Raw genomic sequence first — 19,147 nt, forward strand, 5'->3', positions numbered from 1 at the left:
TTTTTTTTTTTTTTTTTTTGGTACTGGGGGTCAAACTCAGGACCTTGCTCTTGCGAGGCAGGCTACAGCACCACTGAGCTAAATCCCCGCCCTATTATCCTTGTTTTGTAGGTAAGTTTCAGTGATACATGGATGAAGGATACACAGGCAGGCACAGTTGTAAAAAATATAAAGCATAGAATTACTGTTTGATCTAGGAATTCCACTTCTGGGTAAATACACAAGAGAATCGAAAGCATAGACTAGAGTAGATATTTGCATACTGGTGTTTGCAGCATCATCACTCCCCAAGTCAACCCAAATGTCCATTGGTGGATAAACAGTAGGTGCTGTATACATACAATGGGATACCATTCACCTTTAAAAATGAAGGCGATTCTGATGCATGCGACAACATGAATGAACCCTGAGACTAACGTGCCAAGTGAAAGTAGTCAGACGCAAAAAAGACCGACATTGTGTGACTCCATTCACATAAGGCACCTAGAAGAATTAAATTCATGAGAATAGAAAGAAGGGTGGTTGACAGGGGGAATGGAAAGTTATTGTTTTATGAGTGCAGAGTTTCAGTTGGAAGTGATCAAAAGCTGTGGAGATGGGTGTTCATGATGGTTATACAACAACGTGACCCGTGAACTTAAACATAGCTAAAATGCAATTTCATGTCACCTATATTTTGCCACAATAAAAAATAAAGGCTATTCAGGCAGAGGTTAGTGGGCACAGTGGTGAATCCTAGCAATCGCATCTCTGAATCCAAGTGTTCCCATTGCTTGGCTCCCTTACCCTTACATGTCCAACGTATGGAATGACGGTGCCTAGGCACTTCTAGCCTCGTCAGGTTTCAGGACAAACATGTGGCAGGGGAGAGACCCCTTGCTAGCTCCTGTTTTGGGGTCTCTGTTGTTTGTCTTGGCTGGCTATAGCAAAGTGGGAGTCTGCAGAGTCGATGCCCTTAAAGTGACAGCTTTCAGGCCACGTGGTCTGCAGAAGAATTTAGTAGGACGCAGTGCTGAGAGATGTTTGAACCTGAATGTCTTGGGGCAGGCGGGATTTGTTGCGTGGTCAGACACCTCACCTTTTCAGCCCACATATTTGATACCTTGTAATCTTAACCAGTATTGGAGATTTCACTCTCTTTTCCTGAGAGGGATGCAGCAGAAGAGAGGGAGAGAGAAGATGGAAGGCTGGATGCTGAACAGGGAGAAATGCAAGTGAGTAAAACTTTTAGCTCAGAATCGATGGGCTAACAGGACTTTTATAAGCATGTGCCATATGGGATTTTTTTTATAAGTCTTGACTAGATTGTAATTTGTCTTATGGGACATAACCTCACCTTTCTCTGTGACTTCCTACTCTTTGGTACTACATTTTATTCTTACAAATGACTTTGCACATGAACTCTTGGTAGAAACTGGGGACAAAACTGGGCGCTATGTCTGGATCAACAAACTGTGAGCCAAGCACTTTTGCATATAGAATTCAAGAAGCAGAGGTGGGTTAGAGCATTTAAGTCCCTTCAGGGAATACCCAGAAGTCTCAGGAGGCCTTTGGAATGCCACTGGCATGGATTGTGCTTTAGGTTTGGCCTTGCCTACATCTGGGTTATACTGCTGAGACAGAACTGCCCAAGACAATAGAGTCTGTGCAGAGTGAATGATTGGCTTTAAACCAGAAAATTATTTCCATCTGCCTCACTGATGCAAGAGGAAACTTTTTTACCTGGCTTCCCTGAGACCCTGAGCTCTAGAAGCTGCCATTGATTCTGGCTATATGCAAATTGGGCAAAGTATTATTTCCATGACCAAATTAGAGGAGATTGTGTCCTTGCTCTGTAGATATTTCAAAGTCCCTCCCCTCATATATTTTTTAAACTTTTAATTGTTATTAGTACCTGATTGTACTACATAATAATTCCATTGATCGAGGGGAATTACGTGTACATAACACATCTCAATTATATTTGTCTCCTTCTCCTCAGCCCCTTTGAAAAATGTTTGCCAATATCAGATTCATTCTTTCATTCACTTCATAAGCCTTTATAAATTATCATCATACAGATTAACAGCCATACTAACAGGCAAAAAAACATTTAAGGAGGAAAGAAATGCAGTGTTTATTCTTCTCAGTTCCTGGATCCCAGGCACAGGATCCAGACACCAGCTGGAGCATTGAAAGTTACCAGAACAGTGACAAAAAGTTTGTCAGATTTCAAACCTGGTTTTTGTCTAAGGAATTCTGTTTGTCAGGTAGCACAGCGTCTAGGAAAGATGTACATTTATACTGGAGAGAAAGATGTTAAAAATAAAGGAAAAACCAGGCTTTAATGCCTGCAAACAAAGCCATTCAAGGAAGGCAGAGAATTAGAGCTGGTTGGAGATGTTCCACTCTCTGGATGAATGTCACTTTTTGACCCCAACCCCCAACTCTACTCTTTATTTTTTAGGTTGTAGGTACCTATGAGATGGACACAAAGCCGGTATGGATTGAGAGTGGAGTAGGTACAGGCTGCACATCAGTTCTTCACCTCTGACAACAGAAATACCAGGGGCAGAAGCATCTTTGAATGGGCTTCTATCCTGTCTTACTTAAGGGACTTAGTCCCAAGTTTGACTGCCCGTTTAATTGATTGAGGTTGTGATAAATGGATGTTGCTCTTATATGTTTTCTGTGTATTTTCTTAAGCCTCATAACAAATGTGGGGGCTAAGTACTGTCATTATGAACCCCTGTTCACTTATGTAGGGACATAGGTACTTGACCAGGTCATGTGCTGAATGTCTGACAACCAAGACAGTCTGACTTTATAAGGCACAGCCTGAGACACTGTCACTGTAAATAGCAGGTCCAACAGTGGCAGATCTGCTGTCTGTTTTTAGCCAAATTAAAAAAAAAAAATGTCGGTGCTAACAAACAGGCTTGATGACATTCCAAGAGCTCAGATTTGCCTAAATAATCATTACCTGTGTGGAGGGGAGTGGATGCAGAAAAAAGAGAGGGACAACAGCTGCAGGGGGACCACAGGAACTATAAGCTGAGCCGTTCCCTAGAGGAGACAGGGATGCTAAGCAGGGGAAGAATCGGACTTTTTGGGATAGCTGTCCACAGCATCGTGCATCTCACTGTGATTAGACATGGGAAGTTGGAATTACTTTGTCTCATGGTCCACTTTTATAATCTAAATCATGTGTCTGCTGCAAAGGAATGGAACTGAAGAGGAGACATATTTCAGGTTGGGCTATATTAGTCACTTTCCTGTTGCTGGGACAAAAATACTGGATACCCATAACTTAAAGGAGAAATTTATTTTGGTTCCCATTTTGGTGGGCTCAGTCCATGGTTGGCTGGCTCGAAGGCAGAAATAGAAGGTTGGAAGAACGGGGCACAGGAAAGCTAGTCTACCGATGGCAACCAAGAAACAGAAGGGAGGAGCCAGGGACAAAAGTATACCCTTCCCAGTTACAGCCTCAATGGCCTGAGCCTCTGACCAGGGCCTACGTCCTCACAGCACATGTAACGGTGATCTCCTCAATAGAGCAATGCACCCCCATGCGCCAATCCCCTTTCCAAAAGCCCCACCTCCAAACCATGAGGCATTTAGGGGTCATTTTAGATCTACACCGTAACACTGGCCCTAACACTGGGTATGTCTGTCCCTTTGTGGATTCACTCTGCCAAGTTTATCAATGCATATACTCTTAAGCCTCAGGATGGGGAGCCAGGCTTGGAATGAATGAGGGAAAGCTTTTATTTTTCCTTCCTTCTTTTTTGGCATATGCAGTTGATGGCTATTGCAGAGGCTGGAGACTCAATCTCCTTCCATGAATCCGACCTAGGATGAGTTTTAACAAATTCACTTCAAACTTGCATGAGGATTTGCTGTCTACCAGACACCAATGCGCTGGGTCTTGTGTCAAGTTGGGAAGACCTGGGTCCCATCTGGCTGAGCAGCAAATGAAGGCACCTAATTCTGTCACCTTTTTTGGCCTCCAGAGTCGGATGAACGCCTTGATTCTTGGTGTTTTGATCACTGCTCTCGCTGGTTTTCTGGCTGTCTCAGTGCTGAGTTAGTGGCTTGGCAGCAGTTGTCTGTGTAAGTAAAAGTCTGGTCAGTTGGTTTAGTGATTGGAAAACCAGGACTACTGCTGCCAGCATGGAGTGAGGAGCACATTCAGCCAACTTTAGCTTATGGGGAGACGCAACAATTGTCCACAGCAGCTGAGTTTATGTTTGGTTAAAAAAAATTCCCCCAAAACATTCCAGCCATTTATATGCAAAAACCACTGAGTAGGGAGCTGTTGGCCCAGTTTATTCCAAACCAAACAAACTGTCTGAGAACTCTGAGAAACTAAAATGTCAGTATTTTTCAAATCCACTTCAACTTCTATTTACTTTCAAGGATTTCCTTGGTGGTCAGTGAACCCCTGCATCACAAGGCCCCTCCTCAGGAGGCAAAAAACATTTGCTGTGTTATAGGACAAGTTACCTGGGGTTAATGTCCAGCTGGTGACATCGTCCTATGTTTCCATATACATGGCTCACCTGGATGCCAGCAGAATGAATGGCTTGGCTGGCGGTAAAGAATATTTATTGCATGACTTTTTGGACTGGCTTTCTGCCACCAGAGGTGGACCGTCTGCTTCCAAATGGTGTTCAGCCTCTCTTCTGAGCAAATATGGCTTTCCTGGCTAAGCTAGTGGTGGAACAGAGTGGGGAAGTGTTCCAACCCCTTCTGGTGATGTTACCAGGTAAAGTAAAGAACAATAATCAGCAGTAATGGAATCAACGGAGTGCCCATGCTGCCCAATAGAGACCCTGAAATGCCATCGTATCATTGTATGTCACAAATAGTCTTCTTCTTGGGAGTCACATGTGCCTCTTATATCCATTTTCATGTATCTGTTCAGTAATTTTTATTAAGCACTTGTCAGAAGCCAGGTACGTTGCCGGGTGCTGGGATACCATGTTAAGACAGAGTACTTTTCTTAAGGCACTTGCAGTCTATTGAGAGGACTTATGGTCCACCCTGGCATTTCCCTGATGAAGTAGGTCTTATGGATTGTTAATCCTGGTAGATGTTCAGCAAAAACATATGCAGAACCCAGGACGATATGATGAAATGAGTCTGGAAGATATGGGCATTGTCTATACTCAGAGCATGTGATAGACTGGCAAAATTCCGCAAGAAAGTAAAAATTAGCATTTAATAAAACGGTTTGACCACAGGGCTTTTTGGCATAATATTTTATATCCTACAGTGGAATTAGTGCTCTGTGGAATACAGTTTAAAAAATTCTGGCCTCTTACTCATAATGAATAAAACAGTGAAGACTATCTCACCATTTCATAGAGAAGATTAGAAAGGCATTTGGAACTCTGGAAAACATAAGCTTTTTGTCAGCTTTTTGATGAAATATAAGCAGAAAGTCTGATGTCCTTGTCACTCAGTGCTTGCTGGGATGTTGAAAGAACCATGAAAATGATGGTACATCCATGTTGCTGTGAAAAATGTCCTTGCCTGCATTGACCTGTAGGGGTCATTGAGAAAATTCATTTCTTGTATTCAGGCTGCTGAGAGCAAAGTGATTGGTCTGAGGTCACTGGGCAAACTGAGGTGTGAATCTGATCAATGAGCATGGTGATATGGGCAATTCTGGGGAGGATAAGAACTCAGACTGCCTTTCTAACTGGAAGTGTCTCCCTTTTAAAAATTAGAAGAATAGTGAACATCCTTCTAATCCCAGGGAGCACCGAGTCTGAGGTTCATTCATCCTCAGTTAGCACTCCTATTCCCCAAGAGGTTTGTCTCCACTCTCGTGTTATTTATTGTTAGTTTTACTGAGGCTCAGTCACTGTGATCCCCATTCACACGACTCAGAAGTGACCTGGTTGTTTATATTGTAGCTGTATCTCATAGAGATAGTGTGTGCTTTTGAACTGTTCATTGACCCCATGTTTGCTGTTTCCAGAACCAATTTTGTTTCTGCCTTTACTAAATATTGTTCCTGTTGTCATGCAACTTGATTTTGATCCAGGTCCTAGCATTGCATGCCTTCTCTCTCTGCCCAGACTTGTTTTTCAATGGAATGACCACAGTAGCTGTGGGTGAGGAATAAAACCAGCTGTTCTTATAACGGGTATCCTGCTTAAATTGACTTTGGGAACCGATGATCTTTTCGGTAAAGATTCAGCCCTCACTTACCATAGTTGTGGCATTCGCCTTTCATGTAGGTCTATTCATATGGATATGGCTACATGTGCATACATAAGAATATATGTGCATGTAGAAGAATACAAGCAGGATGTGGACATATACATACTTGTATGAGTATTTTTTTTGCATGGAGTATAGAGTATTATGGCTCAAAACCCAGGCCAGGATTTGAAAGAGCTGTCACTTATAACTAGTTTTCTAGAACAAGTTGATCTGCCTCTCTAGTGTGGTCTTATCATTACTTCCCAATCCATAAACTGAAATAATCAGGCCTATATCATAGGTTTGTTGAAGGTATTAAATGAGACAATCCATTTAAAATCCTTAGTATAGTGCCTGGTAGAAAGGGTGCATTCAGGAAATTCTTTTCTTCTCCTTTCTTGTGTTTTCCCATCAGTACAAATTTCACAAGGAATTGCAAAGCAGCCATATTGGGTGTTTTCATTTATGGTAGGATGAAACTTACACAGTCCTCTTGAGGCTCACCTTATCAATTCATAGTCCCATTATATTTATCCATGACTCTGTCAGAAAAGAGAATCCCTAGGATTCACTACACATTCATCTCTTGAGACTTCCTTTATTTCTGTTTTTTTCATGCATCCCCCTTCCAGATTCAAAGGAAATACCTTCCACATGCTGTGCCTTAGTGTCTCAGGGGTTGAAATAGGGCTGGTAGCAGATTCTTTCAGGCAGTCAGGGAACAGTGGTTAGCAGAGTGGGGAGATTCTGAGCCAATGATGTTGTAGACCAAACATTGAGCCCCCCTCCCACTGAAAGTCTGGAGATTAGATGTGGCTAATGACTATCCAGTTGTGCTGCAATGATGGAGTCAGAAATACTCAGCAAAAAAGAAACTCCTTTCCATCTTGTTCTAGCTTGCAGAGCTAGAGGGAGGCAACTATAGTGAGAGCTAGCTTTCCTAAAGTTACTACCAGGCCAGGGCTTAGGAAGCATCACTCATGTTTAACATCTGTCCACACTTGACATCTGTTGTTGGCCAGTTGCCTTTGGAAGAAGGAAAATCTGACATCTGCCTGACATTAGTCAATGTAGATGTGAAGACAATAATGCTAACTCTGGAAACTCTTGCTTGGCAAAGAGGTGGTATGTGGTAGACCAAGACCCCCAGTGTAACCCTGATATACTCTGACTCAGAAGACTTTTAAGCGTGGAAAATTCAGAACAGGTTGGTTAATCAGTAGGATGCCAGGGTCTGAGTTTTGGGTATATCTTAAATTTTATTGTTCTTCACAGAGCCAATGTAATTCTTTGGTTGATGTAGCATTTGCTGAATTCTATTGCCAAGTACTTTCAGAGGCATTATCCAATTCTTTTTCAGTAACCAATGCTAATAAAAATTTCTGTTCAATTCACATTCTCAAATTTGAAATAACCCAGAAACAGCTGCCCTTCAAAGATTTCCAGCACTGCAGTTGTTGAGGATAATGGCAACTGGGAGCTCTTCCAAGATGCTAGAGTCTGAATTTTGTTCCCCTTGGCTACTGGTATAGGGTTTCTATTTCTAAAACAAAGCTGTAGGAGATGCGGTACATCCTCTTAAATGGAGTATGAAGAGGATGTGGTACGGCTTGAATGTGTCCTTCAAATGTGTTGGAAACTTAATCTTCTAACTCATATGTTGAGTGGTGGTGGAACTTGTGGAAGGTGACCGGGTCATGAAGGCTCTGTTCTCATGAAAGGATTAATCCACTGGTGGATTACTGGATTATTGAGTTATGGAGGGAGTGACTGTGTTGTCAAAGTGAGCTCTCTCTAGCATGTTTGCTTTGCCTCACCTTGTGATGCCCTCTTCCATGTCATTCAGCAAGGAGGCCCTCACCAGATGCTGAGCAGACATCATCACCCTGCTTGTGGATTTCCCAGTCTCCAGAACTATTAGCTAAATAAACCTCTAGTCTTTATAAATTTCCCATTCTCAGGTGTTTTGTTGCAGCAATGAAAAATGGACTCAGACATCAGGTACTGTATTAGAAAAAAAAATCTAAAAACAAGGGGGAAGAACCCAGATAGCTCTGTTAGAAACATGAACAGACTGCTTGAACACGCTATGTATTGTGAGCTTCTGCAGGACACACTGTTACTCATTCTTTTTGCCCTCTTAATTACCTGTAACTCTGCTAAGGATGTGATTTTAAATTCTATACATATGCAATTTTTCTTCCAGTGACCTTTACAGTCACTGTCTTCTCCAACTGCAGTGACATCAACAATCCCATCACCCTATCTCCATCCTCTTGAGGCTTTGAGGAAATGTTGTGGTAAGGTCTTTTGTCTGTTTGTCCAGCAGCATAAACCAGGGACAGATTTCAGGGGTGCAGGTCCAAGAGATAGCTAAGAAGGTCTGAGTACCTTTCAAGGCCACTAAAAGTCAGAGTTATTATCTTGGATCTTTTGGTAAATGAGAAGGAAGACCCAATATCACCACGTACATCTTCACGTGGACTGGAATGAGACAAACATGAACAGCATCATGGGGTGTTGGTTCTCAAAGAAGTATACTTGTTTGAAAAGCTGGGACTCAGTTCCACCTCCAGAGATCCTGAGATACTGGATGTGGCTTAGGGTCCAGAAGTAAGACTAACAAGCATCTTAGGTGGTTTCAATGGAGGTAAAAATATGGGCTTCTGACACACGGAGGTTGTCGCAGCTCTGCTACTTATTGAGTAACTTTGATCAAGGTCCCTAACCCTTCTGTGCTTCAGTTTCTTCATATATAAGATGCAAAATGGTAATGCCACTGTGAATGAAATAAAACATGGAAACACCTGGGAAGCATGCAGCACGGGGCTTGGCTCTGAGCAAGCTCTCTCTATATGCTCATGGTTGTTGACATTCACAATTGTGAATGACATATCTGAGAGCCAGGCCAGCATGACGGTTAAATGCTGTGACTCTGGAAAAGTGAATCTTGTCTCTGCTATTTACTACTGGTGTGATCTTGTGCATAGCACTTAATCTCTCTGTACCTCGGTGTCCTCATCTATAAAATAGTTGTTAATTGTCCCTGTACTATAGGATTGCTGTAAGGATTAAATGAGTAAACCCAGGTGAACAACCTGAGCTCTGCCTGGCAAATGTGCTGTTATTATCAGAAACAGGTTATTCGGCACTTGTAGTAATTTCAGAGTTTAACAGCATCTTCCTTGTGCTTCCCTTTGTCCCTGTTTGAAGCAGAGCTCTATTCTGGATGGACCACAGCTGTGACCCAAAGCATGACTGTTGATCTTAGTCATAGAGTTAGTAATGACACAGAATGCAGAGTGCTCTGCTAAGCCACTTTCCTTTAATAGCTCTTGCATTCTTCCTCACAACCACTGCAAAGTATTATCAGCATCCATATTTCATAGTTTGGGAAACTGAGGAACAAAGAAATTCAATGACTTGTCCTTGGCCACATAACTGGTAGAGCCAGGATTCAAATAATAGGCTTTGTGATTCTCACATATTTCTAGTTCTTAATGCCATTTTCTTATTAAATGGCAAAGTCAGAGCTGTGAACTCTTGAGAACAGATTTAGTGCTTTGGCAAGAGCAAGGCTTTGGCCCCAGTAAGAGCTGGATTCTGATTTTTCTTCTTTTACCTGAAAGCTGCATGATCTGGGGAAATTTATTTATTCTACCTGATTCCTCATCTGTTAAGTGAAGAAGACAATGGCTGCTTTGAAGGGTTGTGAGCTGGTTTATGTCAAAGACTCAGAGGCAGCCCTAGTGGGTGGTGAGTGAGAGCCAGGGAGTAGAGGAGAATGAAGACAGAGTGACAGTGTGGAACAGGTTGCTTAAAGGAGGTTATTAAAGGCTCTCTTCTCCTCCCCAGTGGGCATGGTCCTAAACACTAGCTTTCAAAGGAATCCACTGCAAGTTCCGGTACCCAGAGTAACAAAGATCTCACCTTCTAATTCTTGTTATTTTGCTAGCAGGATGAGTTGTGAGGAGCAGAGGACTGAGGTCATTGAGGGTGAGAAATACTGAGGCTGGGGTTGAAGGTCACCTGGTGACAAGATGGCTCTCAAGGCTCAGGAGGAGGAATGGAGTCACCAAGGGACCCCACAAGCATCCAAGAATGACTAAGTCTTCTCATTTTGTCCTGGGCTTTGCCTCCTCATAAGTCCCAGGTGCTGGTGGCCCAACCTTCCAGTGGTCACAAGTGCTGTGTGCTTGGAGACCTCAGTATGGGGAGTGCAGTCAGCTCAGGAGGAGCAGTTCTGGGAGGCGGTGAGGGAGGAGCTCAAGCTGCCTGATTGTACATTTCTTTGATTCCTGCTTCTTTTCCTCAACCTCCAGGCTCAGAAGAGTCATAAAATGTAAGATGGTTTTTAAAAACCTCTCAGTAGGAATTTTAATTACGAGGTTAGATGGAAGGGCTGTACGGTTTTGGTGGACTCTGAGGCAGGTTCTGACATCCAGAAGGAGGAGCTGGGACACGATAAAGGTGCCTTTCTTTGCCACCTTCTTGGGTGGTCTTGGCCAGCACCTTTGCTCTGACAAATGATGCTTCAATTGACTATGGAAAAAGCTGAGCCTTGTTTTCACAAGGACTCCTCAGAGTCTTTTCAGACTGGTCTTAACAGTCATCATGACAACTTATTTCTTTAATATTCTATTGGAAAGTGAGGGCTTGGAGACGATGCTATGAGGCCCAGTTGGTCCTCATGCCCCTGCTTGTGGAGGGGTTATTTCTCCATGTATTTAGCAATAGAAACAGGACAGCCTTAAAAGAAACTGCCAGCTCACCCCAGAGCCTTCAAACAGGGTCCAAATTAATAATGACATTAACAGTGATGTCAGCCAACCCTCATTCATTCTTTCATTCATTCTACCACATGTAAGAAACTTGTGGCAATTGGTGAGCACTGGTTTCATTGCCATGGTTTGCTCATTGATAAAACGTCTAAGAAGCTAAGGGACTTAACCTTTTCTCAATGAATTCTGGAAGAGTCAGGACTGGAGTAATGTGACCAGACTCCCTATTCTGGCTAGGAGATACTTGAATGGCTGTTCCTAAGCATAGAAGTAAAGAGAAGGGCTTGGATCAAGCTTTTAAAGACAAAAATACTCTTCACATTTAGGGATAAGGGGAGCACTTAGGTGAATGGGATAATTAGGTGGTGATTTAAAATGACTTGAAGACTTTTCCATGTCAAGAGAAAATACCCATGACAAAAAAAAACAAAACAAAGCAGTTTATAAAACCAAGCATGCTACCAATTTTTAGGTCAGATGACTCTATTCACATGTCCCTTGGCACCTACATGTGAATCTGTATGCACACTGAAAACAGATAATTCAAGGGTAGGCACAAAAATGATGAGGTTATTCCGGTGAATACATTTTAACCATTGTTTATGTTTTTTCTGCATTTCCCAAAGCTTTTTAGAAGGAATTGCTTTGTTCCTGATTTTTTTATACTATAAGTGTACCATTTCCAGGGCTTGGCTAAGGAGAGAAGTAATGCACAGGCAGAGCAGAGAGGATTTTCAGGGCAGCAAACATGTTCTGTGTGAGGCCACAGTGGTGGACACACATCACATACCTTGCATGCTATTTTGCCAAGAACAAATCCTTCTGTAAAACTGCAGCCTTTGGCTGATAATACTGTGTCCCTGTAGGGTCATCACTTACAGCAAATGTACCGCTCTGGTGGGGCACGTTGGTCATGGAGCTGCCTGCGCATATTTGGCAGCAGAATTTATGGAAAATCTCTATACTTTCCACTTAGTTTTGTTGTGAATTGCTTTAACGTGAAATCTTAAAAAATGATTTAGAAAGAAAGAACCGTTTTATCCCGTGGAAGGGTTAACAATGAATGAGTGTGCGCGGCACACACAACATCGTAACTGATTTTGTTATGCGAACATGACAAGCTCTCGATCTCTCAGTGCCCCAGTTTATACCAGGATGAAGCTTCATGGAGCCTTTGGGTTTCCTTTTGGTGATTCACTGGAAGTTCTGGCACTGTGAGACTCCCCTGCAGCTTTTAGAAGGCTTTGTTCTCAAATGTGGAAAGCGAAGAAAGTTTGCTCAACTCTAGTATCTGACAAAGCTGAGCCTGTTTCCTCAAAGTAGCAGGCTTGCTCATATGCTCCCAAGCTCTGGAATTCTGTAGATCTCTTTCTCCCTCAGAATCAACTCCCTGAAAAAGGTTCTTTGGCATTTCTCTTTACTTCCATAAAAAAGACCCATGCTTTCCTATTTATTCCTTTTCACTAATAAAGTAAAAGGGTTGGAGAAGTTGATTTTTAACTTAAAAGAAAACACTTTAGCAGGTCCACTGAAAAATTTTGAAGACGAAACTGGATAAAGAATGTAAAAGTTTTTTCACTGCAGAAATGCTAAAGCACTTTAGCATACATATAAGAAAATACTCAGTAACTTCTGCTGCTGTTGTTGTTTCACTTAATCTTAGTTTCTGGAATTGACCTTTCGCACCATATTGAAATTCCCTGACATTTGTATAACTGAAGCCAAAATGGCCAGTGTGTCCTTTCTACAAATGTAATTCTAGAAAGTGGAGAAGAAAATTTAGAACATTGCTCTTGTCTGCTTGGTGCATTTCTAAATCTCTTTAGCCGGTCAACTTGAGATATTTCACATAGGATATTTCAGCTATCTATGTACTTCATACGTGCCTATTTTGGGGGCGTTTTCCTGGTCTATCTTCTTCCAAGCTGGGGGGTAAGAATGGTGGAGGGAAAGGGGCCAAGACATGAAAACATCAAAACCATCACCTCCATCTTGGGGGAAGTGGTCTTATTTTTACAACTAGGCTAACTGCTTTTTGTGATTTTATTTAAATCTCCTAACCCTGTGAGGTTTCTCGATCCGATGCTCTAACACTCCTTCATGCTTTCTCACAGGATTCTAAATTTGACCTATCACGGTCCATGATCATGTATTTATGAGGTCATTTGACTAGCGTCTATTCCTCTATAAACTCCATGATGTCAGGGAAGGTGTCTGTTTTCCTTTTCATTGTATCCAGCACCCTTCTCCTACCTGGGACACTGACACTTAATAAGAAATACTTGTAGAAGGAAGGAATGCATTCATCCCTTCACCAATGCTTTTTTTTCATTAAATTTATTGGTACTTTTTAGGTTTATAGTGCAGATACATTTATCATTGGGATCTTGTACCTTTACATGATGTATCTTGGTTCTTATTTTTCCCCCATAACCCTCCCCTCCCTTCACCCCCTCCACCCTTCCCTATTTAACAAAGACTTTGTTTCCATTTTTCCTTGTCTCATATTTTTTCTTTTCCTTTTTTTCCTTTTCCCTACTGCTCTTACTTCCTCTACTCCTTTAGACCTTTTTTTCCTATTTCAAATTATCAATTATACAATTTGAACCTTATTTATACTTTAAGTTTTTCACACCAGAGAAACTATTTGGTATTTATATGTGTGTGCTATTTATTTCACTTAAGAGTATGGCTTCAATGTGCATCCATTTAGCTATAAATGTCTCTAGTTTCTCATTCTTTATGGCTGAGTAGTACTTCATTTTATACAAAAACCACATCTTCTTTATTCTTTCTGTGGCTGATAGGCAATTGGGAGATTTCCAAGTTTTAGCTCTTACAAACTGGGCCACTATAAACATGGGTGCATATATATGTTGCTGTGGTATGATTCTTTTCATCAAAAAACCGGATCAAATGGGACCTCTAATCCTGGTCGTTACAGACATCTCCATACTGATTTCCACAGTGGCTGCACCAGTCTGCACTCCCACCAACACTGAAGAAGGTTCCTTTCTCCCCACAGCCCCGTCAGCATTTGTTATTGGTTGATTTCTTGATAGCAGCCATCCTTTCTGGGCCTTCACCCGTGCTTTGGCCCCATGTCCCGTGGATCTTTCTGCAGCTGATAGGCAATTGGGAGATTTCCAAGTTTTAGCTCTTACAAACTGGGCCACTATAAACATGGGTGCATATATATGTTGCTGTGGTATGATTCTTTTCATCAAAAAACCGGATCAAATGGGACCTCTAATCCTGGTCGTTACAGACATCTCCATACTGATTTCCACAGTGGCTGCACCAGTCTGCACTCCCACCAACACTGAAGAAGGTTCCTTTCTCCCCACAGCCCCGTCAGCATTTGTTATTGGTTGATTTCTTGATAGCAGCCATCCTTTCTGGGCCTTCACCCGTGCTTTGGCCCCATGTCCCGTGGGAAATGAGGAACAGAGTGATTACATGACTTGCTCAGGTTCACCCTTTCCTCTGAGATGACATAGTATTGGCACTTTGTTGTGCAGTAACAAATGACCACAAATGTAGTGACTTACGCAGCACACGTTGACCACCTTCCAGTTCTGGAGGTTGGAGATGAACTTTCAACAAGGCTTAAGTCCAAGTGTTAGCGGGGCTGCATTCCTTCTGGGGGCTCCAGGGGAGGATCTGCTTCCCTGACCTCGCCAGTCCGATTGTATTGCCTGGGTCGTGCTCCCTTTCCTCATCTCCACAACTCATCACCCCAAGCTTTGCATTTTGTCTGTGCATCTCCTTTTCTGGCTCTCACTCACCTGCGAATGAGCGGTCATGCGATGACATTGGTCCCACCTGGATAGTGCAGCATACTCATCCCATTTCAGGATTCTTAAATGAGCCAGGCCTGCAGAAGCCCTTCTGCCAGGCTTCCTTGCCACTATCTCCTGGACTAAGACTGATCTTGCCTGTTAAGTGAACAGAAGGGGTTAACAACGGTAGTGGTGCCTATGCTCATTGGAGTAAGGAGGAAACGTGACAATGAAAGCACTTTATGGAATTAATTTCTGGATAAAGGGAGGCCCCCAGTACTCTACAGACAGACTGGAAGTAACTGAACCCACTAATTGGAGAGGAGCAGTCTTTGTCACTGCTTGAGTGGAAAAAAAACCTTGCTTGGCCTTCCATGTTCAAGTACAAAGTCTTACAAAAGTTACAGATTTATTTGATCCTGTAGCGAGTCCTCCTAAAGCATCATTAAGGCTTATAAATTCTTAAAAGCTGGAGGAGGGATGTAGTGCTTTGCCCAGGGTGAGTAGAGGGAGAGGGTGAACATGAACCACGCTCCCTGAGCATATTTGCAGAGAAAACATATAACTGGATAAGGCAGGGTCTCGAGTGAAGCATAGAGGCCCAGACCAGTGATCCGGACTTACAGTTCTAAGCACTTCCTCATAAGAAAGAAAATGCCCTGGTTCTGACATCAGTGAATTAGGGGCAAAGCCAGTTTTCCTGTCTCATAGCTCCAAGTTGGATCACGTAGTTGGAAATATTTGACTATTGAGGGAGGGCAGTTTTAGAGTTAAGATCAGATGCATTCCATGAACAATTTATTCAGCGCCTCTGTGCAACAAATCCCGCTGTGGCAGCTACGGGTAAGTTAGCTGTGGTTTGCACTGGCTTACGTTCATTTAAGAGAGACAGATGATAAACAAGCACACTCACCTCTCAGTATTTATGGGGAATTGGTTCCAGGACTCCCTGAGAATATGAAAACCTGCATATGAACAAGTCCATATTATAAAAGAGCACAATATTTGCATATAACCTGTGTACATCCTCTCATATACTTTAAGTTATCTTTAGATTACTTATAATTAATATAGTATAAATACCATGTAAATTATTAGACTTATTGGAAATATTGATAAGAAAAAAGTCCATACATGTTTAGGATAGGCATAATTCTATGAAAAAAATATTTTTTGCCTGAAGTTGATTGACTTTGTGAATTCAGAATCTATAGGTAGAGAAGCCAATTGTAAATAAGAACAGAAAATAATTATTGTGTTGGTCAGCTTTTCTGTTGCTGGGACAAAATGCCTGACACCAGCAACTGAAAGGAGGAAAGGCTGATTTGGCTTATGGTTTTAGAGGATTCAGTCAATGCTAGGTTGCCTCTAAGGCAGAAACATCTTGGTGAAAGGAGGGGTGATGGCTGGCTGGGAAGCAGTACACAAGGAAAGACCTCCAGAGAAAAAGGGGCCAAGGACAAGATATAGTCCCCAAGGTCACACTTCTCTGACCCATCCATGAACACTTCGAGTGTGCTTTACTAATCCCACTGGTGGCTCTTGAGCCAGTCTAGTTATTCATCAAGATTAATCACCACAATTATAAACTGTGATAAGGGCTAAAAGACAATTATAAAGGTAGTGTAGGGGTGACAAGGGCCAGGAGTGTGGAGTGTGCATTTCAGATGAGAAGGCCAAGAAAGTCCTTTCTGGGCAGGTGTCATATTACACTGAACCCAAACGATGAGACAGAGGCCACAGGTAAAGCAAGTGTGAAGACCTTGGAGTGGCCAAGAGTTTGCTGGGTTTGAGAAACTAAGGAGAAGGTGGGAAACAGTGGCTGAGGAAAAGTTGGAGGGGTAGGGATGGAGCAGGCTCCTGTGGGATTGTGAGCCATGAAGGTGTATTTGAGATTTATTCCACGTGCAATGGAGACACCTTCAATATTTCAAAAAAGAAACCAATGTAATACACATTTTAAGAGTAAGAAATGTGGATGTTCTGTACTGTTTTTCTTTTTAAACTACAGTGGATGCTCAAGTTATGACTGGCCTGATATACGAACAACTTTGATTAATTAGGTTAATGGAAGATTCACTTGCTTCTTGTTACCTATAGTGTGTACTCAGGTAAACATCCAGATCTCAGCTGTATTGACTTACAACCAAGCCTCCCTCGGGAACCAATCGAGTTCGTAAGTCAAGGGTCCACTGTAGTAGTTATTGAATTCCTATTATATACCAGGCACTGTGCTCAGGTTTTAATATACATTATCTTATCCAGTCCTTCCAACAGTACTGAGTTGGAGAAAATGTAATTGTTTTTCTGGATGGTAAACTGAGGCTGGGAGAGTAAAATAATTTAGCCAACATCGTACACCTAGTAAGCAGCAAAGATGGGATTCCAAATGGAGATCTGACTCCAATTCTTGAGCCCTTTAACCATTTTGTTTTCTCTCATTTCTCCACCCGACTTTTGTAACATTAAAAAATTGTGTGTGAGTTGGGTGTGGTGGTGTACCCCTGTAATCCCAGTCTCAGGAGACTGAGGCAGGAGGATTGCTGTGAGTTTGAGGCCAGTCTGGACTACATAGTGAGTTCAAAGCCAACCTGAACTAAATAGCAAGACCCTGTCTCAAACAAACAATAACAATTATGTGTATATACAATTTCCCATTTTACCTATTTTAAATGTACAATTCAGTTGAATTAATTATACTCAACTTGTGTAACCATTACATGTAATTATTTCCAAATCTCTTCTATCATCCCAGACAGAGTCTGTAACCAGTAAGCAACAGCATCTGTTTCATCCTTTTTCTGGCTTTTGGTAATCTCTAATCTGCTAAATCTTTGTCTCTATGAATTTGCCTATCACAGATATTTCGTGTGAGTAGAACCGGACAATATATGTCCTTCTCTGTGTAGCATAAAGTTTTTAAGGTCCCTCTATGTTCTATTATTCATTAGCACTTTACTCCTTTTCATGGCTGAATAACATTCCACTTTATACACACAATTGTTTTTCTTCATCAATTGACCTCTTGGAGCACACCTGGGCTGTTTTCACCATTGACTACTGTGAATGGACCTTGATGCATGAGTATCTGTGAGTCCCTGTTTCAATTTTGTTTAGATAGTATATATCTCAGACTGGAACTGCTGGATCATGTCATACATTAGCTTTCAGGGAACTGCCAAACTATTTTCCACAGCAGCTCTATCATTTTACATTCTTGCCAGCAATGTAGAAAGGTTCCTATTATCTTTACCAACAATTGTTTTCTATTTTTATTTTTTATTGTATTTTTTCAGTTTGGATTTTAGCCACCCAGTAAGTGGTGTCTCCTTGTAGTTTTGATTTGCTTTTCATAGATGATGTTGAGTATCTTCTTATGATCTTGTTGACCATCTGCATTTATTTCTTTGGGGTAGTATCCATTCAAATCTTTTGCCCATTTTAAAATCAGTTTATCTCTTTGTGTCAAGCGGTAGGAGTTTTAAACATACATTTTGGGTATTAAACCCTTATCAGATATACGACTTGCAGATATTCTCTCGCATTTCCTGTGTTATCTACTTGCGTTGATGATATCCTTCGATGCAAAAAGGTTTTTAATTTTGATGAAGTCCAATTTATTTTTCTTTTTTGCGTGTGCTTCTGGTTCCATATCTAGAAGTTCACTGCCAAAGCCAAGATCATAGGGGTTGGCCCTTGTCTTATCCTGCTTTCCCTCACTTCTAACCGTTCAGTTTTCATAGACTTTAGAAGTCAGTCCCTTCATCAGCCCCCAGTGGAAGCATGGAAAGGTCCACTGACAGCTTCTGAAAGGAGCTCACAGGGCAGAGGTGATGCAAAGCCTCCCACAGTGACCGTGCTGAGATGGCTGATACCAATCTCATCCCATGTGTGGTTCTTCACTGGTCCCCAGTACTTGCACAAAATGATGAGAGGAAGTAACATGTTCATAAAACTAAACTTATTGTGTTTGAGGAACTATTATCACTATTATCACTCCTTTCTATGATATTAGAATGTTCTGATGTCTCGATGCTGAGAATTGATGGTGGTGGCTTCTTCAGCATATTAAGAGCAAGAAACCCCATGTGAGATTTTCAAATGTGGGGGGAGGAAAATATAACTACGTTATGAAAACCAAAGGTTAAGAAGGCACCGTGCATGCTAGGATTGGTTTCCGTGGGCCAATGAAGTATGTCAGGAGTGCCTGCCTGGAGATTCTAGGGAAGGCTTTATGAGACCTTGCCCAGACTTTCAAAAACATCTGACCCATTTCTACTTTAGTCATGATCTTTGCGCGAAACATTTAGAAATGGACTATATATGTGTGTGTGTGTGTGTGTGTGTGTGTGTGTGTGTGTGTGTGTGTGTGTATATATATATATATAT

At 41.8% G+C, this 19,147-nt stretch overlaps 1 protein-coding gene across 4 annotated transcripts in view; it reads left to right on the forward strand.

Moving 5' to 3' along the window:
* Positions 1-19,147, forward strand: part of Pamr1 (peptidase domain containing associated with muscle regeneration 1) — an 81,514-nt gene that overhangs the window by 3,176 nt on the left and 59,191 nt on the right. Inside the window, exon 1 of one of the 4 annotated variants that reach the window (XM_010612571.3) lies at positions 1,038-1,214. The exons of the other annotated variants lie outside the window; for them this stretch is intronic. The gene's annotated coding sequence lies outside the window, so the exon portion shown is untranslated. Of the gene's footprint in view, positions 1-1,037; positions 1,215-19,147 lie in introns of those variants that run through there. 4 annotated transcript variants of the gene reach the window in all.

The sequence above is a fragment of the Fukomys damarensis genome, unplaced genomic scaffold (assembly GCF_012274545.1).
Source record: "Fukomys damarensis isolate Sample0158 unplaced genomic scaffold, DMR_v1.0_HiC HiC_scaffold_27, whole genome shotgun sequence".
Lineage (NCBI taxonomy): Eukaryota > Metazoa > Chordata > Mammalia > Rodentia > Bathyergidae > Fukomys > Fukomys damarensis.